This window comes from Doryrhamphus excisus, unplaced genomic scaffold (genome assembly GCF_030265055.1).
Source record: "Doryrhamphus excisus isolate RoL2022-K1 unplaced genomic scaffold, RoL_Dexc_1.0 HiC_scaffold_24, whole genome shotgun sequence".
NCBI lineage: Eukaryota > Metazoa > Chordata > Actinopteri > Syngnathiformes > Syngnathidae > Doryrhamphus > Doryrhamphus excisus.
In genome coordinates, this window is record NW_026652242.1 from 1,350,178 (window position 1) to 1,368,582 (window position 18,405).

The window sequence follows — 18,405 nt, forward strand, 5'->3', positions numbered from 1 at the left end:
CTTCAACCAGTGAACTCCACTGTACCACTTATCCTCATCAACGGACTGTATTCCCCACCCTTTACCAGCATGGGGACATTCCAACCCAAGATGAGAACACACTGGACCAGGTACACAGCAACATAGTACGTGGCACAGACACAGCGTCACCCTTCCCCCACTTTTAGCCCAGACTGAAAAAGCAGAGAACCCCCTTTGCAGCTGAAATTGTTCAGTTGGGAGAGCGTTGGATTGAATCTCTAAAGGTCCCTGGTTCAATCCCAGTTTTCAGCACAATCGCTGTTTACATCGTGAGTTGGCAAATAGTTTGTAAAGGGGTGACTTTGTTCTCTTGATTTCATCAACATCGATCACGACAACACAGCCAGACAATTACATATTAAGACCAGACAAGTGCAGTTGGGAGGTGACGTACAACAAATGTTCACAGCATTAGGTCTGCAAAGTGTTCAGCTGATGCACATTTACTGGAAAGGAAAATGGGCTTTTGTCACGGTAGCCATGCCGACACAAGCTAAAATGTTTCTCCCGCCAGGACAACACCCACATGAAATTCAAGCTTTGCTCGCAGACAAATAAGAACCAGCTGAAATGAGCAATCTGCACCTCCAAGTCTGAGTTTATGGTTCTTGCCCAGAAAAGCATAGCTCACAGCCGTAATTGTATAGTGGTTCCTACTCTGTGTTGTGGCCACATCAACCCCGGCCGATTCAGGGTCATGGCAGGTGTGTGTTGCTTTTGTAATTGTATTGTCTGAAAAGACAAGATTGTCTGTCCACTTGAAGTGTGGTGATGTAAGAGTACACTAGTTTTGACCACACCTGTATTTTTAGTAAACATTATTAGCATGCAATGAATCAAAGTATAAGGTACGATGTCGGAGATCGAGAACGCTTTTGTTGGCAAAAAAGCCATAACATATCATTTCGACAATAAGGATATCAAACCCGCTATTTCTTGCATGTAAAGCAAGAAACTCTGGCCTTTGAGTTAAATCCCCCCGCTGCACAGGAAGGCTGCCACAATTTCTGCAACACCAAAACACTAACTAAGATGTGTCATTTTGAGTCAACAAGACCATGTCCACAAAGGAGATGAGGTGACCGAGAGGTTAAGGTGATGGACTGCTAATCCATTGTGTTCTGCACGCATGGGTTCGAATCCCATCCTCATCGGACTATACTAATGCACCAGTTTTGACACCACCTGTGTTTTTAGGAAACATCATTAGAATGCAATTAATCCAAGCATCCGGTACGATGTGGGAGATTGAGAATGCTTTTTGCAGGCAGGCATCGATTCCACTTCATCTCACATGCGAAGTGAGCGCTCTACCATTTGTGGTCCTACAAGAATGGGATTTGTTTTTGTGTACTTCGAATGAAATGTTTTCCGCATGTTGCAGAATTTTCCACAGGAAAGAAATCTTTAAGATGTATCACCAAAAGAGCTGAACCGCCCAATGTGGGGCTCGAACCCACGACCCTGAGATTAAGAGTCTCATGCTCTCCCGACTGAGCTAACCGGGCATTTTTCTGCCACGATATCACTTTTTAATTTTTTTGAATTGATGTGGTCTTCTTGATGTTTGATCAATTCCACACCCAACCTAGTTTCTCAGGGAACAAAGGAGCGAGAGGTTCAGTCATAGCTGAGAACTTTGGAAGTGTAGTCATCTTAACCCTCCTGTTATGTTCATTTGCCAGGAACAGCCATGATGTTCCCGGGTCAGTTTGCATGTTTATTTATCTGAAAGATGTCCAACACCAAAAAAATCCCCACAAGCATTGTTAGTTATTCACTACTAACTCCATTACTAACTATTCTATCAATGTTTAGAGCAATGGTGTACCTTACCTCTCACAGGTAGTGGTTTAATTAATTTTAATTAATTAATTAATTGAATGAATCAGAGGCATCATGAACAGTCTGCATCAAAACATTATCTGAAATCCTGTGGCAGGTTTCTGGCATTGATTCTTAATTCAGTTGCCATCCCTGATAGATGGTAATGGTAATGGTAATCATGCCCGCGTGGCAGGCGAGTCTCTTTGCTTGTCTGACGTCTGTGTCGCATCCTGATTGGCTGGCAGCAAATGTCAACAACACGCGCGCGGCCCCCGCTTGGCAAGTGAGAATTCTACCACTGAACCACCAATGCCACGTGGGGACACACTGTAAGAGAAAAAAAATTCAACCGTCAAGTGGATGAGCCTCTGCAAAGTGGCGCTGAATGACAACACATCACAATGTCATACTCTTTGGATTCAAGCACCTTCTGGCGTAATGGGATCCACAACAATCACGTCAGTTGTGGATGCAACGTCAATTCGTTCTTGAAGGGCACGTGACAAAAAGAAGTACATGGTTCACAAATCAGCTGCCAAAGTTTCACTGACCAAGCACCCAGGCACTGCTGGGATTTGAACCCAGGATCTCCTGTTTACTAGACAGGCACTTTGACCAGCTTAGCCACAGTGCCGGCAGTGCATCTGGCACCAACACAAAAACAGTTTGCCAATGGGGAAAAATGTTCATACAAGGGAGGGAGTCCAAAGTCCAACAAATGTGTGAATTGAGAGTCCCTGGGTGGGCTCGAACCACCAACCTCTCAGTTAACAGCCAAACGTGCTGACCAATTGCGCGACAGAGACTACAACAGCATGACTGCAGTAAGGTTTCACTAAGTGCTGTCCACCTTAACTCTCGGGTGGTCCGGTCTGTTACGTTTCAGGTGTCATTCTGAATACTGCCCTTTAGCAGGAGAAGAGCCTTTGTACTTTTTCAACATGAGCTCTAAAGAAAGGTACAAGCTAAGATATACTGCATTGGCCGGGAATCGGACCCGGGCCCCCCGCTTGGCAAGCGAGAATTCTACCACTGAACCACCAATGCCACATTGGGAAACGCCATCGGAGAACAAATTAAATTGTCGAGTGGATGTGCCTCTGCAAAGTGGCGCTGAATGACAAAACATCACAATCACAACACACGCACGGGATGCCAGGGGAGGCCGAGTACTAACAGAGCTGAGCGAGAGGGCATAAGAAAAAAAATTGTGACCTTGTGGTGGTTACCCGACAGCACCAAGGATATGGCGCACGTCTGATGCGTAATGCATGCCAGGTGATGTTCATCTAGCGAGCGGACATTCTTGTGGGGGACAAGCTCAACAGTAGGAATGTTGAGAGAACTGACCAGTCCGCTATCAATGAAGTTCTCGTCCGCCCCAGAGTCAATTAATGCTGTGGTAGGAGAAGCTTCCCCCGCCCAGGATATCTGAAGTCGGCCCACCAAAGCGGATGATGCAGCCGGTGTGGTTGGAGCGGGCAGTGCCAGCAGCTGGGGAATATCCCTGGTGGAGGAAGAGCGTTGGCGTGCTGGGCGAACTGGACAGCGGGAAATTGTGTGTAGGACTCCCACAATACAGGCACAGCCACAGGCGTGGACGGTGACTCCTCTCCGCTGACGAAAGGCGACTGGCTCCCAGTTGCATGGGGACGACACTCCCGACGTCATCAGACGGCGCTCCGATGCTGGAGCAGGGAGGGAGGAGTGGTGCCAGAAGAGCCCCAGGAGGTGGGATTTGGAGCCGACGTGTGGGTCGGCGAGGCTCCGCCCTCCGCTGTGCGCTGCGCTCCCGCAGCCGGTTGTCGAGTCGAATGGATAGCGACAGAGAGCGGCTGGAATGACATGGCGCTGCGGAGCGCATATCGGGCGAGCCTCAGCCAACAAGTGCAAGATGAGCTGGCCGCTCGGGATGAGACCCAGACGCTGAGGCTCGCCCGATACGCGTTTCGTAGCGCCTTGTCATTCCAGCAGCTCTCTGCCGCTATCCCGGTTAGCTCAGTTGGTCAGCGTGTGGTGCTCATAACGCCAAGGTCATGGGTTTGACCCCCCGTACTGGCCACTCTTCTTTATGTGCTCCAGGAACAACAAAAGGGCGACAACCCACTGGCCCCCATATCCAGCATCACACCACCCACCCACCTGTGAAACACCCTCGACAAGGCCGCTGAAAGACCGGGGAGAGGTAAAGAAAACAGCATGTCAAAGCAGAGTGGCAACAAAACTCTCGGCCACCGAGACTGCAAGAAGCAGATCAATGGGGACAGTGGACCCCATTATCCTCTACCCAAAATTTAGACCTCCAAAGTAGAGAATGCGGACTGTGAAAGGACAACACCCGGCCCTCATAACCAACAGTACTCCACCACAAGGTAAACAGCATGGCGGCAACAAATGCCCAGCCAAAGCGTCACAGACAGGATTCCAACCTGTGCGGGGAAACCCATTGGATTTCGAGTCCAACGCCTTAACCTCTCGGCCACCGTGACTCCTTGGAAAAGACCAATGGGGGCAGGTGACCCCATTGTCCTAGAACCAAAATTTTGCTGATGTCAAGGATCAGCTGGCAACATGTGCATGGGAGGAAGACACATGGTTTGTGTGAGGGGCTACACAAGTCTTTCCACTTCTAGTTAAAAGCCAGGCACCTCACATTGTTTCCATAAAGTACCAAGTGATTGTCCTGTTGCCCTTGTATTTTGTGGGCAAAAAGGAGGCGTTTGCAAGCGGACCTCAGACCCTATCACTGGTCACCTGAACAGGGACTTGAATCCCGGACACTCAGATCAAAAGTCTAATGTTCAGGTGACTGGCTCAAACTTTGTCTTGTCTGACCACTCTTTTGTCCGGAAGATATTTGGCTAATGTGGTCTGTTTTCTTAAACCTGCAAATGTCCAAATACACAAGGGTATTGTCTTTGTAGGGAGCATTGTAGTACATGTGACATGTATACTACATATGACATCAGAAATGATGGGTCTTTATTCAACAGAAGAAGAACAACATTTCTTTTAAATAACAGCATAGGAGCTGCTGAAACACAGAGAAGGCACTGCTGGGATTTGAACCCAGGATCTCCTGTTTACTAGACAAGTCTGTCAAAAAATCACAACAGTATCTTGTAACAGTAAGAGGTGTCTTCTCTTAAGGGCCCCTGCTTACCAGTTGATGGGGTTTGACTTGATTCCTTTTAACATAAAAGCATTCTGTCGTCTCTTAATCTATAATCCTGGCTGGCGCTTTTGCAAAAGCTAATATTTTCAAGCAGAGCTTCTGTGTTTCACCAGACCTGTGCAGAAACAAACTGAAATCTGTGACTTGATCAACCTAACTTCTGATCAAATGTGTTAGACCATGGAAGCTGGAATGTGCTTTTGAAAAGTCATTGACACGCAGTTTGCCAATTTGGAACCACACAAGTGCTGTGCAAGAGTGGAGCGCAAACATGAATGAACAGTGACACTGGTGACATCCAGAGAACGTCCCTGGGTGGGCTCGAACCACCAGCCTCCCGGTTAACAGCCGAGCGCGCTGACCGATTGCGCCACAGAGACGGACACACTGCCAACTTCTGTTCAGTTGAAGCCATACTAACGCATGCTATGCGTCCAGCATGCCCTTTGTTTTGGATGTGACTCGCACCTTCTGGTGTAACAATCGAGGCATTGCAAACCAGGACACCAGCTTTACTCTTTGATGAACGCAAAGTATTTTTGGGTACAATCCAGGGGTCTTGTGCTCTCAGGGAAATGGCTCTGTCCTTTTTCAACATGAGTTGAGACGAAATGTATTAAAATAGACAGACTGCATTGGTCACTCAATCAGAATTTCTCCGTTTGCCAATTTCAGACTGCGTGACAAAGAATCAAGTCAAACTCCATCGACAGGATGGACAGGGGACAACAAAGCAGGGAAGATAAGGGATATGGAGGAGAGGGGAAAGATGAGACCGCCTTTGTTAAGAGCCAGAGAAGAAGCTCTCATCTCTGCAAGGTCAAGTACAGTATGCCAGAAGATTTTACCTTGTGAGTTGTCCTCATTCAACAACGGCCTGGATAGCTCAGTTGGTAGCGCATCAGACTTTTAATCTGAGGGTCCAGAGATCAAGTCCCTGTTCAGGCGGTGAAGGTAGGCCCCTTCCCTGAATAACTTGTTTAAGTAAACCTTTGCGATCTTCCAGGACTGTGGGTAAACGCCATTCTCAATAATTAAATTGAAGATACAGTGCGAGACAGGCACTTTGACCAGCTTAGCCACAGCGCCAGCTGTGCATCTGGCACCAACACAAAAACAGTTCGCCAATGGGGAAAAATGTTCATACAAGGGAGGGAGTCCAAAGTCCAACACGTGTGAATTGACAGTCCCTGGGTGGGCTCAAACCACCAACCTCTCAGTTAACAGCCAAACGCGCTGACCAATTGCGTGACAGAGACTACAACAGCACACAAGGAATAACTTGTTTAAGTAAACCTTTTCGACCTAGCACCTTTGCGATCTTCCAGGACTGTGGGTAAACACAATTCTCAATAATTAAATTGAAGATATGAGTTTCTCATGGAACACAAGGAGTGAGAGGTTCAGTCATCACTGGGAACTTTGGAAGTGTAGTCACCTTAAGTCAGGTCTGCTTTGGTGAACTTCAGAGGCATCATGACCAGTCTGCATCAAAACATTATCTGAAATCCTGTGGCAGGTTTCTGGCATTGGTTCTTAATTCAGTTGCCATCCCTGATAGATGGTATTGGTAATGGTAATCATGCCCGCATGGCAGGCGAGTCTCTTTGCTTGTCTGACGTCTGTGTCGCATCCTGATTGGCTGGCAGCAAATGTCTGAGAATTCTACCACTGAACCACCAATGCCACGTGGGGACACACTGTAAGAGAAAAAAAATTCAACTGTCAAGTGGATGAGCCTCTGCAAAGTGGCGCTGAATGACAAAACATCACAATGTCATACTCTTTGGATTCAAGCACCTTCTGGCGTAATGGGATCCACAACAATCATGTCAGCTGTGGATGCAACGTCAATTCGTTCTTGAAGGGCAAGTGACAAAAAGAAGTACATGGTTCAGAAATCAGCTGCCAAAGTTTCACTGACCAAGCACCCAGGCACTGCTGGGATTTGAACCCAGGATCACCTGTTTACTAGACAGGCACTTTGACCAGCTTAGCCACAGTGCCAGCTGTGTATCTGGCACCAACACAAAAACAGTTCGTCAATGGGGAAAAATGGTCATACAAGGAACAGAGTCCAAAGTCCAACACATGTGTGAATTGAGAGTCCCTGTCAGGTTCAAACTCCTCCAGGTCTCTGGTGGTGAAGAAGGGGAAAGTCACAGACCAGTTTCGCTTCTCAGTCAGAGGCACCCAGATTCCATCGGTGGGGGAGAAGCCAGTTAAGAGCCTGGGCAAGATCTATGACTGTACCTTGAAGGACACCGGAGCACTCCAAGCAACATCAGAGGAGTTGGGAACCTGGCTGACCGCAGTGGATAAGTCAGGATTACCAAGTTTACCAAGTTTAAAGCCTGGATCTACCAACACGGTATCCTGCCACGCCTACTCTGGCCGCTGCTGGTCTACAATGTGCCACTGACCACCGTCAAGGGCTTCGAGAGGAAGGTCAGCTGTTTCCTGCGGAAGTGGTTGGGCTTACCGCGAAGCCTCAGCACCATCGCCTTGTACGGGAGGAGCAACAAGCTGAAACTGCCCTTAACTTAACACTATAATCATTGTATTTACATTTTATTCTAACATTTCCCTCCTGTTTATCACACATTTTCTGTTTGCAGTCCCTCCTAGGCTCTCCTCTCGGTTTTCACCTAGCAGGTCATTGTTAGGGTTAAACCCAAAACATTATCACCAACTGTGAAAGAAGACACAAAGACGTGAGATATAGGCTTGCAAGGAGAGTGATCAGAGACTGTTCAGTAACATTCATCCAACCTACTCTGAAAAACAGTCCCTGCTCCCCTTCTTTTATTAAAGTTTAGGTGTGCCCTATTACATAGGTCTCAATCGTCTAAGGGAGGGGGAACAGTTCACACGGTTGAGACTGGTTTCAACATCAAGCAAGCATATTTTGAGAAAGCAAAGCAGAGACAGATAGTTCAAGGATATCAAGAGAAAGCAAAGAGAAAGCAGTGTCTAAAGGAATGTGATGCTCTATGCAAGCGTGTGATCTATGTGCATGTAATAGTAACTTGGATAATATGAAGAATGTGATTACATGATATTAACTTGGATAATATGAAGCAAGCTTATTAAATGTGAGTACATGATATATTCAGTTTTATTCCAACAGTCATCTATGTCAGAAATTGTGCTTACACCTGAACGGAAGTGTTCTCGTCGTCTGAGTCAAAGTACTTGTCTTGGTCAGGAAACAAGTCAGGGGCATGTCCATGATGGCTATCTGAGTCGTCACTGTCATCGCTGCCACCTGCCACCAGTAGGGGGTACATTTCATTTACCTTGTTGTAATTGGTGCCATGGCTAAATCCACAGTCCATGTGATTGTAACCTTCAGGATAGGGATACAACAACATCCACATAAGGCACACAAAAGAAGGGCAACAGCGAGTGCAATAAGCACGGACATCACATAAGGAGACCATTGTCCCACAAGTTTTCTCCAGTCACCGAACATCTCAGTGTCAACACCAGTGTTCCTTCATCTTGGTGTTTAGCACCTTTAAACCAGAAATCGCACGCAACAGCATTCCTGTGGAATCTGTATTGTTGGGGATGGACATGCCACATTGGTCGCCAAGCATGGCGCACACTCCTTGCTGATGTGCCAGCAGTCCATCCAAGGCGATACGATTCTGGAAGGCCATGAGTGACGTGGCATGGAGTTGTTCTCCAATTGCTGTGAGTCCGGCCTCGGTGTAGTTCCCAAGCTTTTGTATGTTATAGTGGAGGTAGTTAATCCTATCCGCATTTTTGTTAACTGTTATCCATGGGATAATACTTTTCAAACCTGATGCAACCTGATTTACTAGTTTGTATTCGTCTGGTACCCCTCGTGGCACGCTGATGGCATCGATGTCGGTGGGATTGTCTTGCATCATCCAGTCGGGGGCTGGAACTTCTCTCTTCCTTTGGAAGTAGTTTGGGATGTGGTGTTTATCTGCTTCAATGATAGCACTTAGTAACATGTCAACATTCATAGGGTAAATAGATACTGGAATCAGTAATGTCACTACTGCACATGTTCCGGTCATGTTATAAACGATGTCATCGAGGTATTCGTCCTCGCACCACTATCACACGTCTGCTCTAAAGTACTAAGTTGATGGGGGTGTGTTTCCTCCTTCTGTGTTGTAGGTAGCTTGATTTTTTTTACATGTCTACAATATTTGAACTCAACGTGACCTACATTTTTTTGCGGTTCCTTTTAGCTGTACACTGGTGAAATTTGCTCGGGCTACTTTAGTAGAGAATGGTGGGGGCCTTTTTGTCTCATTGACTACTGGGAATATAGTGTTTATATCATATAAACATTCTCGACAAAAACATTCTAATATTCTGAACATGATGGTGACAGTGTGGACATTTTTGTCATTACTTCAGGGACTCAAGTAGCATTGATCAGTGCTGGTACAATCTGGAGAAGTGGGGTCATGGTCATACATGCAACACAACTAATATTTTTAACATAGTTTGCTGCACTTTTTGCTGCTTGTTCAATGTTTAAAACCCAGTTGTTAAAAGTTCCTGAAATGGTTCCATGGTGATGCCTTCCATTTTTACTATTGGATTCATTACAATAATCATATAGACATAAACATTTATTAATTATTATATTATTTATAGCTTAACCCGACTACAATAGTTATTGGTAAGCCGGGGGACATTTTGGTTACTGTTTCATTTTTGTGCCATTCTGCTACAGTGCCCTCAAAACCAGGATGCATTGTTGGGTTTTCTGGCCAAGGGTATGTGCTATAATCTTCACTGCTCAGCACGATGCCCCAGAGTCTAGGACTCTGAAGTCCCCTGCGTCACAGACGGGTCTTTACCTTCCTCGTCAGACTCCCGAACAATGACTAGTTTACAATGCGATTGATGTACCTCTTTTTGCAATTTCAATGTCGTCAATGTCGTTAACAATACTTGATAAGGTCCTTCCCACTTGGAAAAGTGTCAGTGTTTTCTTTTTACACTTATAAAACAATAAAGTCCATGTGTATTACTTGAAATAAATATTGTGGTTTTTGAAATTGGCCACACCGAGGTCGGAAGCTGCCCTGGGCTTTGTGTTTTGCACACATTAAACACGCTCTACAAATTTTTTGGAATAAGAATTAAATTCATACATAGTAAAGTGGGTGTTAATAGTGTGGCACATCCCTCCTGTTGAAACATGTGCAAAACCATGGCTCAAAATAGCGTCCCACTTATGCAAATTTTTTGGCAAGATTGTTTTATTATCTGTCGACATATTAACCTTTTTGTCCAGGGTTGCTTTATTCCTAAGACAGTGGTCAATTCCTTGCTTTGGACTCTGTTGTTGCATGTCTGCCAGAATCTCAAAGTCTACTTGTAATTTTTTAGTGTTAAGATGGTTCAGTTCCTTTAGTGCTGCTTGTTTTATCATTTTATCAGCGAACGCATTTCCTAAGGATATCGGATCAGTGTTATTTGTAATATGTGTCATGCATTTACATACAGCAATTTGTTTTGGCAATTGCACTGCTTCTAGTAATGCTGTTAGTAATCCGTCATGAGTTACTGGTTTTCCCGTTGATGTTATCATACCTCTGTTTTGCCAATATTGTGCAAAGGTATGTACTGTTGAATATACATATTGGCTATCAGTATAAATTGTCACCTTTTGACCTTTCATTAATTTGCATGCTTCTGTAAGCGCTACTAATTCTGCTGCTTGCACAGAATAAGAGGATGGTAAATGTTCTGCTTCCAACACCATATCTTGTGTAACAACTGCATAGCCTGTTATTGTTTGTCCAAAATTATTTTTCTTCAAGGAACCATCTTCAAAATCTCCTCTTTTTGTTAGTGCCTGATCTAATATGTCTGGTCTACACTTTGCAGTTTGTGTTGTTAGTTCATAACAATCATGTGGTTGGCCTTCCTCAGGGAGTGGTAGAAGGGTAGCTAGGTTGAGCGTGGTGCATCGCTCAAGTGTTAAATGTGGTTGGGACAAAAGTGTTGCCATGCAAGACAGATGTCCAGCAGGAGACAAAAATGTCACGTTAGTCTGTAATAGCAGGGTGGAAACCGCATGAGGTACTTTCAGTACGAGTAGATGGAATAATACAATGGTTGCACTTGTTTCCACGGCTATAGATGCTGCTATTACAGCCCGCACACAAGGTTATGTAAGACCTTTACAATCTACTGTTTGTATAAATGTTTTGCTGTAATCAGGTAGTGCTAGAATCGTACTTCCTACCAGTATATATATATATTTTTTTTTTGAACACAGAATGCTTTTTCTGCCTCATTCGTATTTACGTTTGCAAAAAAAAACAAATATATATATATATATATATATATATATATATATATATATATATATATATATTGGGGTGTTCAGCCCTTATATGGTGATTTTTTTTCTTTCGAAATTTGAAGCGGCTAAGTGCTGAATCGGTTCCATTTCGTAAAACCATTAACTGAGCAAAATAACAGCTTTTTTCACACACGCATTCCCGTGCCTCACTATACCCAGGTATGTGATAACAACGTTGTACCAGTACCAGGTGCCCACTGAAGGACGAAGTTGCATGCACTGCCAGCCGAGCCCAGTCCAGTTTGCTGCCCCTAGGCGAAAGCTCCTATAGTCCGCTGCCACAGGGGCGAGAAGCCGATGCCTTTATTGTCACATTACACATAGGTAGACACCATTACACGCAGCCAATGCCATTACCATGTGTTGCTATAGTGTGAAGGTGCGTTCACTGTACATGCTGTTAACTCGTAAAGTAACTGTTTTGTTTGCGTGTTCTGTTTGTTCTCTGTTCAGTATGCACACTCGGCATACTAAACACGGACCAACAAGGCCAGAATGGTGTCACTACAGACCATCGGATCGGTTCACGAAGGATTTTTTGGTTGGCTGGTACTCCTGACGGTGATGCTGAACCACTCGGAAGATGAACTGCCGCTCCTCTTCAGACTTGGTAAGAGCCACGTTGTAGTCTGTGGCGAGCTTTACAGCTCGTTCAGCGGCGTCATTGACCACCTTTAGTGCTGCCAGAGCCTGAGGCATGATCTCCAGGTCCTCCAGAGTTCGCGGCGTGTCGACCATCAACTTCAAGAATAGGTTCTGAGACCGTTGTGTGACGAACAGACTTAACTTCAAGTCAGCTGTTTTTGGACCAGCCTTCACGTTGAGGTTCACCCGACGGAGGTCCTTCTTTGTTGGCGGCACAGATGCCATGTTCTCCAGCATCTCCTTCTTCTCGTCCGGCGACACCTTCTTGGAGAACAGGGCAAGACCAACGAGATCCTCGCTCAGGTACCATAAGTGGCCCTTTACTTTCTGCATCGCCTTCCCCGCCACGTCAGCATCGACCAGTTGACCATAGGCTTCGATTTCCTTCACTAGAAGCAGGTCGTTGATCGGAGCGTCCGCGGCGTAGGGAGCCTCGAACCAGTGGCGCACATAGACAGAGACCAGGAAGGTACACAACCACTGGATGGCCTGTTCCTGGTGCTTGCTGATGGCGAAGTTCGCTGCTTCCTTCAGCTGCCGTCGGAAGAGGCATATCTTCAGACAGTAAAGCCCCTTTGCCATCCAGCGGGCTCGGTGGTAGGCTCCAGGTCGGCGGAATGCCATCTTGGTCTTCTTCCCCAAGTAGGCCAGTGTCAGGTTCAGCAGCTCCAGGTAGTCGTCCCTGGTTTCGGCCTTCTCCCAACTCTGCCATGTGATGACGGCATGCCAGGAAGAGGAGTCGGGATCCAATAGCTCGCTCCACTACAGCACAAGCGCCACCGTGAACGCCTGTGTTGGCAGCTGTCGTATCAAAGCAGAGTCCCGCCAGCCAAGGTTTGACTTGAGGCCATTCTTTACAAAACCTTCAGGATTGCTCCTCCCATGGCCACGCCAGTCCCTGCCGGGATGGAGGGGACGGACAAAATCTTCTCCAGACCCATTCCTGTCACCACAATCGCCAAGCGATCGCTTCGCCCACCCTCAGGATCCGGGAGGAGCTTGCCGTCGAAGTGGAGGATCAGGGGGACTTCTGGTTTGAACTCTTCTTGAAGGCTCTTCCCCAGTTCAGTACGCACCTCTTTTCTAGCTTCATGGAGTGATCCAACAGACAGAGTCAGTTCTCCAACGTTGACCCCCGCAGCCATGAGGGCAGGAGTGGCCCTCGTGGATACCCCGGCTCGGTCGCAGGAAGCAACGAAGAGTGGATCATCGATGACGCGGCGCCGATTGACTGACGGCCCTGGCTGAGGTTCATTCCCCAGGGGTGATACTCATCGTCGTCGTGATCGTCTTCAGATGAAGTGGCTTGAGATCGCTCACACTCAACCGCTGATTTGGCCAAAAGTCTGTCGATTTCACTCTTCGACTTCCAGCGACGCCTCTCGAGGTCCTTTTGTTTCTTGTCTTTTGCCTTGATTCTCGCCTCGTACTTCTTATCAGATCCACCTAGGAACATCACCCGGGCACCGCGTTGATCCCTCAGGAAGTCCCTGTCTTCTTGAATTTCAATGTGGGACATCACGTTCCCTTTGGCGATGTCGAAAAGACCTAGACAATACTTATTGTACTCTGCTTCTTTCTTTTCCTGTGCTTCCCCTCCCCTGTGTCACGCCGAGGAGAGGGTAAGACCCAAGAGAAGCACGCAGGCAGGAGTAGTTTGCAATAAAAGGTCTTTATTGCCTCCTCAAAAAGCAGGATAGTGACAACAAAAAACTATGGTGCAAAAATGGAGAGCAAACAGAAAAGGCACCACGAAAAAGACTAGCAAGGCTATACAAAACTAACTTCTTAGTGCAGGTAGGGAGCAGCTACCTGGCTGGCAGGAAGGCGTCGGGCAGGAGACTTGGCACCACTATGTGGTGGTGGAAAAGACGGAAAAAGGCTCAGGTCCAAACAGGCAAGTGGCGTGCGTCCATGTGGAACAATACTACGACGCCTTCCTGCTGCCACAGGTGTGCCTAAATGGAAGGTGGTGATTGAGAACACCTGTGGCTGGCCGGGTAGCTCCTCCCATCAGGGCGAACTGGGGCCTGAGGGGAGAGAGAGAGCATGAGTGACAGGCAAGTGCAAATGGTGACAAAACCAGTAGGCTGCTCCAGGAGCAGTAAGATGGTGTCACGCAATGGCGTGACAGTATTCCCCCCTCCCAACTAACCGGGCGGGCCTACCGGGTTACCTGGTTTATCGGGAAATCTCTGATAAAAGTCGGAGATGAGGGACGGGTCAAGGATAAGGGCGCGCGAAACCCACGAACGCTCCTCGGGGCCGTAACCCTCCCAGTCTATGAGAAATTGCACCCCTCTGCCACGCCTCCTGGCGTCGAGGATGGACTTAACAGAGAATGCCGGATGGCCGTCTAGAAGCCGGGGGGGTGGTGGAGGCACGGGTGGAGGGCTAAGCTCGCAGGAGGCAACTGGCTTCAGGAGGGACACGTGAAACACTGGGTATCTCTTGATGGACGGAGGGAGTTTGAGCCTGGACACAGGGACACAGGGTTGATCATGCGCACCACCTCGAAGGGACCAATGAACCGAGGGGACAGCTTCCTGGATCCACCAGCCAACGTGAGGTCCCGAGACGACAACCAAACCCTCTGACCGGGCCTGTAGTCAGGAGCTGGTCTGCGGTGACGATCGGCCAACCTCTGGTTACGTCTGGATGACCGCACAAGTGCTGCCCGAGTGTCTCGCCATACCCGGTGAACACGGCGTAGCAGGGAGGCCACCGAGGACACGGAGGACTCCGCCTCTTGGGTGGGAAACAGGGGTGGCTGGAATCCTTGGGCGACGTGAAAAGGAGAGCGGCCCGTAGAGGAGCAAACGAGGGTGTTGTGGGCGTACTCCACCCACGGCAGGTGGAGGGACCAGGAAGTGGGGTGCTGGTGGCATACACACCGCAGGGCTGCCTCCAAGTCCTGGTTTGCTCGCTCCGTCTGGCCATTGGTCTGTGGGTGGTATCCAGAGGAGAGGCTCGCTGTGGCTCCCAGAGACTTGCAGAATGACCTCCAAGTGGCTGCTGCAAATTGCGGACCCCTGTCCGATACCACGTCCAGTGGAATGCCATGGATACGCACCACATGTTGGACCAAGAGTTGGGCTGTCTGCATGGAGGATGGCAGCTTGCGGAGCGGAATGAAGTGAGCGGATTTCGAGAATCTGTCGACGAATGTGAGAATGACGGTGAAGCCCTTCGAAGCCGGTAGTCCAGTGACGAAGTCCATGGCCACGTGAGACCACGGGCGGGAGGGAATGGGAAGGGGCCGCAACAACCCCGCCGATGCCAGACTAGAAGACTTGTTCCGAGCGCAGGTGGTGCAGGCCGCTACGAACCGCCTGATGTCGGAGTGCAGGGATGGCCACCAGAACCTCTGAGCAAGCAAAAAGGCGGTGCGTCTAGCCCCCGGATGGCAGGCGAGTTTGGAGCAGTGAGCCCAAACCAGGACTTCCGAGCGAAGGTCTTGGGGAACAAACAGACGGTTGGGTGGGCAGCCAGGGACCGGAGGTGCTTGACTGTTTGCTTCTTTCACCCGCCTCTCCACCTTCCATTGGAGCGATCCCAGGATGCGCGACTCGGGTAGGATGGTCTCCCAAGGGCGGGGCTCCACCGGAGGTGCGAACATCCTGGACGGGGCATCGGGTTTTCCATTCTGGGAGCCTGGGCGGTAAGTGAGGGTGAAATCAAACCGAGTGAGGAAGAGGGCCCAGCGTGCCTGGCGGGGGTTCAGCCGTTGGGCGGCGCGGATGTAGGACAGGTTCCTGTGGTCCGTGACAATGACAAAAGGGTGAGCCACCCCCTCCAACCAGTGCCTCCACTCCTGCAGGGCGAGGATGACTGCCAGGAGTTCACGATTGCCAATGTCATAATTACGCTCGGCGGAGGACAGACGTCTGGAAAAGAATGCACAAGGGTGCCATCTCTGGTCCGTGCTAGTGCGCTGGGAGAGCACGGCCCCGACCCCCGTATCTGACGCGTCCACCTCAACAAGAAAGGAACGAGAAGGGTTAGGGTGAACAAGTAAAGGAGCGGTAATGAAACATGATTTGAGGTGGTTAAAGGCTGCGTCGGCCGCAGGGGACCATAAAAAGGGTGTCTTGGAGGATGTGAGCTTGTTCAGAGGTTCCGCGACCTTGCTAAAGTCTTGGATAAAGCGCCTTAACGAACAGTCGGTTGGCTAAGAGCCTCTGGAGCACCAGGCGAACGTGTTGGAAGTGAGCGGAGGCAGAGGGGGAGAAAATGAGGATGTCGTCGAGGTAGACGAACACGAAACGTCCAATCATGTCACGTAATACGTCATTAATGAGGGCTTGAAAAACAGCGAGTGCATTAGTGAGGCCGAACGGCATGACGCGGTACTCGAAATGTCCCAGCGGGGTGTTGAAAGCAGTTTTCCATTCATCGCCCTCACGGATGCGCACAAGGTGGTAAGCGTTGCGTAAATCCAGTTTAGTAAACATGACAGCACTATGGAGGGGGGTGAAGGCAGCGTCGAGCAGGGGCAGAGGATATTTGTTCTTTATCGTGATTTTGTTAAGGGCAGGGTCGCAAGGAGCCGTCCTTCTTCTTAACAAAGAAGAACCCTGCCGCCAGGGGTGAGGAGGAGCGACGTATGTGGCCAGCCGCGAGCGAAGAAGAAATGTAATCCTCCAAAGCCTTTTGCTCAGGCAGAGAGATATTATAAAGGCGCGAAGAGGGGAGTGGCGCTCCCGGCAACAAATCGATAGCGCAATCATAAGGACGGTGGGGTGGAAGTGACATGGCACGATCCTTACAAAAAACCTGGTGAAGGGAGTGATATTGCTCGGGCACAAAAGAGAGGTCGGGAGGAACCGGTGGCGACAAGACAGAGTGAGAACTGGGAGACGAGGCGGAACGCAGACAATTGGAGTGGCAGAAATCACTCCAATTGGTAATTTTAAGTCCAGACCAGTCAATTACAGGGTTATGCTGTCTGAGCCAAGTAAGACCAAGGACCACCGGCGCCGAACGAGAAGGGATGACAAAGAAGCTAATAGTCTCTAGATGGTTACCAGTGAGACTCAGAGCGCACATACAAGTCTGGTGAGTGATACTAGCGAGGTGACCCCCGTCGAGAGAGCGAACGGACTTGGGAGGATGTAACTTGACAGTGGGTAATTTGAAGCGTGAAACTAAGTTACAGTCAATGAAATTATCATCAGCTCCAGAGTCAATAAGTGCCTGGACAGGTACCGCCTCCCCCCGCCACGACAGCGTACCTTCAATCTGGAGGCGTCCGATGACTGGTGAGGTCCTCTGTGATCCCTCGCTGGAGGGGGAGCGGCGTCGGCTCCTGGGACACACGGGGCACCTGTTGACGGAATGCCCCGCCTCTCCGCAATACAGGCAAAGACTAAGTCGCAGCCGTCGGGCCCTCTCTGCCGATGACAGGCGGCTGGCCCACAGCTGCATGGGTTCGGTCCCGCCAAGAGCCTCCAACGGGGGTCCGCTGATGTCCGAAGGGGGGATGAGGGGGTCCGGGAGGTTGTCTGGAGGGGCTGGCAGCGCCAGGCGTGGGACGACGATCCGTCCTGGCCTACGTTGGAGAGCGCGCTCCCGCAGGCGGCCATCCATCCGAATGGAGAGGGCGATGAGCTCCTCCAACGTGTTTGTCTCGTCCCGCGCGGCCAGTTCATCTTGCAGGTGAGGGCTGAGGCTCCCCAGGAAACTGCAGCGGAGCGCCTTCTCATTCCAATCGCTCTCGGTTGCCAGAATGCGGAAGGTGACGGAATGGTCCGCGACGGAGGCGCCGCCCTGGCGAATAGACAGCAGGCGCATTCCAGCCTCCCGCTCTCGCATGGGGTGATCAAACACCCTCCTCATCTCAGCCACGAACAAGGTTAAATTGACCAGTAGCTCCGGTCTCTTCTCGGAGATGGCCATGGACCAGCGAGCCGCGCGGCCAGAGAGGAGGCTGAGCATATATGCCACCCTGGCTGCGTCCGTAGTGTACGTGGCGGGCTGCTGGGCGAAGGTGAGGGAACACTGGTGAACAAACAACCCGCACTGGCCGAAGTCTCCTCCATACCGGGCCGGGTGGGGAATGCTGGGTTCGCGGGAAGAGGCGCCAAGTGGTGGGAGAGGGGGCATGACTGTCGGAGGCTCGTCGGAGGAGGGGGCAGGAATACGGGCATGGATCTCCTTAATAAGGCTAGCCATGCCTTCAAGCATCTGCTCGTGACGGCTGATGGACTCACCGTGAGCTTTGAGGGCAAACAAAATCTTCTCCTGCTCTGCGGGGTCCATGCTTCATTTGGTCGTAGTATTCTGACACGCCGAGGAGAGGGTAAGACCCAAGAGAAGCATGCAGGCAGGAGTAGTTTGCAATAAAAGGTCTTTATTGCCTCCTCAAAAA

The 18,405-nt window shown here is 49.3% G+C and overlaps 7 non-coding genes across 7 annotated transcripts; 1 reads left to right on the plus strand and 6 right to left on the minus strand.

Annotated features, from left to right (window-relative positions):
- Positions 1-1,093: 1,093 nt before the first annotated feature.
- trnas-gcu (transfer RNA serine (anticodon GCU)) lies at positions 1,094-1,175 on the plus strand. The gene has a single exon. It is a non-coding gene; the product is annotated as a tRNA-Ser (tRNA).
- Positions 1,176-1,456: 281 nt separating this feature from the next.
- Positions 1,457-1,529, minus strand: trnak-cuu (transfer RNA lysine (anticodon CUU)). Its single transcript has one exon. It is a non-coding gene; the product is annotated as a tRNA-Lys (tRNA).
- An 879-nt stretch (positions 1,530-2,408) lies between these two features.
- On the minus strand, positions 2,409-2,482 carry trnat-agu (transfer RNA threonine (anticodon AGU)). Its single transcript has one exon. It is a non-coding gene; the product is annotated as a tRNA-Thr (tRNA).
- A 342-nt stretch (positions 2,483-2,824) lies between these two features.
- On the minus strand, positions 2,825-2,895 carry trnag-gcc (transfer RNA glycine (anticodon GCC)). Its single transcript has one exon. It is a non-coding gene; the product is annotated as a tRNA-Gly (tRNA).
- A 1,361-nt stretch (positions 2,896-4,256) lies between these two features.
- On the minus strand, positions 4,257-4,337 carry trnas-cga (transfer RNA serine (anticodon CGA)). Its single transcript has one exon. It is a non-coding gene; the product is annotated as a tRNA-Ser (tRNA).
- Positions 4,338-5,329: 992 nt separating this feature from the next.
- Positions 5,330-5,403, minus strand: trnan-guu (transfer RNA asparagine (anticodon GUU)). Its single transcript has one exon. It is a non-coding gene; the product is annotated as a tRNA-Asn (tRNA).
- Positions 5,404-6,956: 1,553 nt separating this feature from the next.
- trnat-agu (transfer RNA threonine (anticodon AGU)) lies at positions 6,957-7,030 on the minus strand. Its single transcript has one exon. It is a non-coding gene; the product is annotated as a tRNA-Thr (tRNA).
- Positions 7,031-18,405: the final 11,375 nt, after the last annotated feature.